The sequence below is a fragment of the Gekko japonicus genome, unplaced genomic scaffold, assembly GCF_001447785.1.
Source record: "Gekko japonicus isolate JY-2015 unplaced genomic scaffold, Gekko_japonicus_V1.1 scaffold271, whole genome shotgun sequence".
NCBI lineage: Eukaryota > Metazoa > Chordata > Lepidosauria > Squamata > Gekkonidae > Gekko > Gekko japonicus.
The window spans coordinates 1,131,862-1,137,568 of record NW_015161958.1 but is presented as its reverse complement, the minus strand read 5'-3'; the positions used below and the strand labels follow the sequence as shown (position 1 = coordinate 1,137,568).

Below are 5,707 nucleotides of genomic sequence, written 5' to 3'. Positions count from 1 at the left end.
AGTTTTTGCCTGAAAACCAGCAAATCCCTGCATCACCAGCAACATGATGACATCAGTTCTGGTGTACACTAAAACTGATGTAGTCACATTGCCAGCAACACAGGCCTAGGCCTTTTGCTGCCAGGAAGTCCCCCAATAGTCTGCTGGTACGGGGGAGAGGGGCCCCAGAGTGGAGGATCCCCTGGCCCTGGTAGGGGCCAGGTGAGCCTTCTACTGTTATATTAAAAGCACTCAAAGAATTAACAAAGCAGAATAAAGATGCACATTGAAATATTTGATAAATGCAGATCACAGACTAGGAAGAAAAATCATTCTATCACATTGAAAAAACATATTAAAAGTCATAAGGTTATCAATGAAAACTGATACTGGAACATAAAGATGCACATTGAAATATTTGATAAATGCAGATCACAGACTAGGAAGAAAAATCATTCTATCACATTGAAAAAACATATTAAAAATCATAAGGTTATCATTGAAAACTGATAGATTGGAACAAGCATTAAGAGAAATTCTTAATTTATCCCTGAAATGAGCCCTGGCCTGGGGGTTGGGGGTTGGGGCTCCCGCTCCCGGTCTTCGACAGGGTGCCATTGGTGCCTCGACAGGAGGCTAGGAGTCCGGGGGTGCTCCTGGACTCCTCGCTGACGACGGAGGCCCAGGTAGCAGCCACTGCCAAGGCGGCCTTTTATTATCTGCGGCTGGCGCGGCAGTTGGTTCCCTACCTTGATTGTGCAGACCTGGCCACTGTGATCCACGCGACGGTCACCTCGAGGCTTGACTACTGTAATGCTCTCTACTTAGGGCTGCCTCTGTCGCAAATCCAGAAGCTGCAGCTAGTGCAGAATGCTGCGGCCAGGTTGTTGTTGAGCCTCTCTAGGCGAGACCATATTCGGCCTGGGCTGCAAGCACTGGACTGGCTGCCGATAGCATACCGGATTCGCTTCAAAGTGCTGGTCCTTACCTTTAAAGCCCTGAATGGCCAGGGTCCGGCTTACCTGAAGGATCGTCTCTTCCCGTATGTTCCCTCAAGAGCACTACGATCGGGGAACCTCCATCTCCTGTTAGGAGTTTGGGAGTGCTCCTGGACTCCTCTTTAACGATGGAGGCCCAGGTGGTAGCCACTGCCAAATCGGCCTTTTACCATCTCCGGCTGGTGCAGCAGTTGGTTCCCTTCCTTGACCGCGAGGACCTGGCCTCAGTGATCCATGCGACAGTTACCTCGAGGTTAGACTACTGTAACACTCTCTACATGGGGCTGCCTTTGTCGCAAATCCAGAAGCTGCAGCTAGTGCAGAATGCTGCAGCCAGGCTGTTGATGGGTCTCTCTAGGGGGGAGCACATCCAGCCTGTGCTGAAAGCGTTGCACTGGCTGCCAATAGCGTACCGGATTCGCTTCAAAGTTCCGGTTCTTACCTTTAAAGCCCTATATGGCCAGGGTCTGACATACCTAAGGGACCGCCTTTCCCCATATGTTCCCCCAAGGACACTACAGTCGGGGACGCAACATCTCCTGGTGACTCCAGTCCCTAAAGATGCAGATTTGCAGCAACCAGGGCCAGGGCCTTTTCGGTGGCGGCTCCTACCTGGTGGAACAAGCTCCCGGAGGAGATCCGGGCCCTGCGGGACCTTGCAGAGTTCCGCAGGGCCTGTAAGATGGAGCTGCCACCACTGCACCACCACCACCAACTAGGCTGGGTAACATTGGAAAGTGAGATGGCCCTGTGACAATGAACAATAGTGCTGCCTGGAACTGATAGCACTGATCTGGGACCATCACCATCAGGATGCCATCTTGTTACTGAAGACCTTTTTTTTGCGACATCTGGAGCACCTTGTATTGTTATAAATTGACTATAAATGATTGTTTTATTGTATTTTTAACTATTTTAACTATTGGCATACATGCCCAGTTTGTGAACTGCCCTGAGCCCACTCGCAGGGAGGGCGGGTTATAAATCTCATAATAAACAAACAAACAAACAAACATAAATTAAGGCGAAATCCCTCTTTTAGAACAGAGGGGAAAGACAAAAAGGAATCAGTGGCTATCTCCTTAAAAAAAAGAAAAAGTGAATTTTGGAAAAAGACATTCCCTTCCCCTTAATAATGTTAATAAGAACTTGCTGTCAAAAGCCCATTTTAAACCCATCATGAAAAGGCACAATTAAATCCTGGCAGAAAAAAGAAACATCTCTATATTTCTCCTAAAAGACAAGAATCATGTAGATAATTGATTTTCCAAAGAGAGAGCCTTTCCACAGCATTGAAAACTGAGGAGGGATTGTGCCCTGACCAGGCAAGCCCGATATCATCAGATTTCGGAAGCTAAGCTGAGCTGACCCTGGCAAGTAATTGGAAGGGAGACCTCCAAGGAATACCATGGATCGGAACACAGAGGCAAGCCATCAAGCCATCTCTGAAACGTCCAAATCCCACTACGGGTCGCCAAAAGTCACCATAACTTCCAGGCATGCAAGCATACATGCACGCACACACATACACACAACCCACAAAACATTTTAAAAAGAAGAAAATGGAGGAGGGATTGTCCAAATGAAGTCTATAATATCTCCCCTTGCAGAAAGATTTTGAAGCTGATCTCATATTGGGAGTTTACACACTTCACTGTGCATGTAGATATTTGAAAGAGGCATTGAGTATAGAAGGTACAGGATGCTCACGCTTTCTGTTCTTCCATTTCTTGACGGAACATCTCAGGTTGCCCTGAGAAATCTTGAACAGCCTGTGTGAATATTGACAGTCAATAATAATAACCCAGTGATCAGGATTATTAACAAAACATAGATCAACTCCGGCTCCTGCCACATGGGGGGGGGAGTACGGCCAAAGTGCGGCTTTTTAAACCCACACCAAAAGAAACATGCGGCCGTGGGATCACATTGATCCCCTGAGCCGCTGCGCAGTTCCTCCCTGGCACGATCAGATGCCGGGGGGAAGCTACTGAAGGGAGAGCGAGGCTGCCGAACTGCGCATGTGTGCGCGTGCGCAGTTCGGTGGGGAGCCTGGATTCCTCTGGACGACGGGCGCGGCGGTGATCCCACGGCCACGCTTGCTGCGGTGCTTCAGGTAAGTCCTCCTCTGTAGGAGGTTCTTTTTTGCAGCGGCTTTTCTGGGTTTAGGGACGGATCGGGGACGGGTGCGTGCCGCTTCCCAGATGTTGTGGTGAGATCGCGCCCGTTTGCTGCACCCCCAGTCTGTCCCTCTCCCGGGCCAAAATCTTCCGTGTGACCGGGGCCTCCATATACCTTTTCTAACACAGCACAAACTGTTTCCTGGTTTCCTAACCCTAATGTGGCCTTCCTATTTTGTTGGATATGTTTTAAATCATTTTCTTTTAAATCAAGAAACAAACAAACAAAAAAACCAGTTCCTTTGACTTCTCCAATAAATATAGGCTGCATTTGTAATCAAATATTGTACTAAATTCACCGTTATAACTTCTAGCAGAGATGGAGGTGAAAAGAGTGTTATAACCTCCTTTTGAAGAATGGTTCTCTTTCAAAAATACCATAAGGGAACTTCTTTTTTGTCCCCTTCCAAAGTCTATAATGAGGGTACTTGCCTCTGCAGGCAAAATGCAGCCGTTTGAACAGACATTAACTGCTAAATTTTGTGCTGTGTCAAAAAGAAAAAAAAAAGATGCAGGCAGAAATGAACTGGGGGGAGCAAGAACATTTGTTTTAGTGTTTTCCTGTAGTGATTAACGTTATGTGCTAATGAAAGGCCTACTTTAATAATTGGCACTGTTTCTGCATCGTAAAGGCAGGAAGCGATTGAGCTATTTAGCAAGAATTCAAAGTTGCTTTTTAAAAATAATTAATAAAAGTTCCTACATAAAACATGCTGATTGCTTGTGTTTTATATCAACCCCCCCCCCAAAAAAAAATTACAAGGTAAAAAATGTCTTGTGCTAAGCAGCAATAAAATGTTGAAATAAAATAGATAAACCACCAGTGGATTAGTGTGTATATCAATAAAACAGATGCACCCCTCTGCCAAAGCACTGTACTCTCGAAGTGGCTTCCATACAAAATAAAATAAACGGTAAAATCAAAATCACATAAAATCTATCTGCAGCATACGGGGACTTATGTCACCTTAGATAGATGTGTTCTAAAGAATACAATTTCTGGTCACAAGTTGCTTTGGTCACTCAAGAAATGGTTGGAGTTAGGTTGCCACTGGATCCATTATTTGATGTTTCCATCATTTCTTTCTCTCTCTTTTTCTTTTCCAGGGACTGGGTAGTGCTTTAGAGCAAACAACAGGATTTCTACCTGACTTATGGCATGCACTTGACTCTTATAGCTCCTAACAGCGGTCAGTTTCCACTATTCCTATCAAAAACTAAAGAAAATTTAAATTTAATTTTCTCCCAACAGGGACAGATATGTAGCTACACTTGGTGCATGGTGCTGTATCTGTACTTCAGGGCTATCCATAGAGAGCTCTGATACAGCCTTTCTCCCGCATAGTATGTCCAGGCATCCTTGTCATTTAAACTCAGCATCGAACCTGCAGAGATGATGCAGCATGGAATATTTAAAGTTCTCCTATTAGATGAAGCAAAATCTAGCTGTGTAGTCCTTGGACATCTGTTAAGCAGTCTGATGTACAAGGGTGAGCATTTCTCCCAAGATGCTCATTTTTCATGCCATCAAGATAATGTCACTTAGTTTGTGTGAAGAATGTATAGATTTGTTGTGCTACTGCGCATCCAGACCTTCCTAAGCTTCTGAAGGGTTGCATTACAAAGCTGGTGGATGTTTCCAAATTGTTCCAGGAGCAGCAAAGCTTTCATTTTCCCAACTCCTGGGATCTGCTGAACTGTCTGGAATACAGAAGCCTCCAAGAGCTGAGGTCCATTCTTATTAAGGAACGGGTTCCTGACTCGATCTTTAGCTTGCTCCTGGGCTAGCTGGATAACAAGCTGTGCTGCTTCTCCCTGATTGGCCACTGGGAGTAACGTCATTCCAAGTTCCAAAACAACAAATTTCTGCACTTCTGGGAGATACTGATCACTTATCTGAGTTTTCTCAACTATGAAGACTGCTGGCATTTCTAAAGCGAACAAGTTGTCATTTGAAGCCATTCCCTGCTACCAGGCCAGCTTCAGAAATATAAAGAACACAAGTTCTGTTTGAAAGGTGGAAGTTTGCAGTTCCTAAGCCACCTTCTAAAATTAGCTTAACTTTCCCTTGCATTCCCTGAGCGATCTGTGCTCCTTTCAATTCCTCGTTGCCCATAACATGCCCCAAAGGAACGTTTACAGACCCTGCTTGGACAGGAGCGGTTTCATTTTTCTTCAACCTCTTCATTCAGAACCCTCAACGTCACCCAGCAAAACTCGTTCCATCATTTCTCAATTGATGTGCAATTTAATATCAGGCATCTGATTATCCTGTCCCTTTAACAGAGGTTTAATGCATGGAAACAGATAGCTGAAGCTTTCCATGAGAGGGAAGTATAATTGACATCATCTGGTTGCCAGCCTCCAGGTGTGGCCTAGAGACCTTCCAGAATTACAGTGGATCTCAAGACTACTGAGATCAGTTTCCCTGGAGAAAATGTCTGCTTTAGTGGATGGACTGTATGGCATGATACCCTGCTGAGGTCCCTCCTTTCCCCAAGCCCCTCTTTCCCCAGGCTGCATCCCAAGTCTCCAGGAATTTTCTGACCT

The 5,707-nt window shown here is 45.4% G+C and overlaps 1 pseudogene; it reads right to left on the bottom strand.

The window, feature by feature from the left end:
* Window positions 1-4,695: 4,695 nt before the first annotated feature.
* On the bottom strand, window positions 4,696-5,345 carry LOC107126032 (annotated as a pseudogene).
* Window positions 5,346-5,707: the final 362 nt, after the last annotated feature.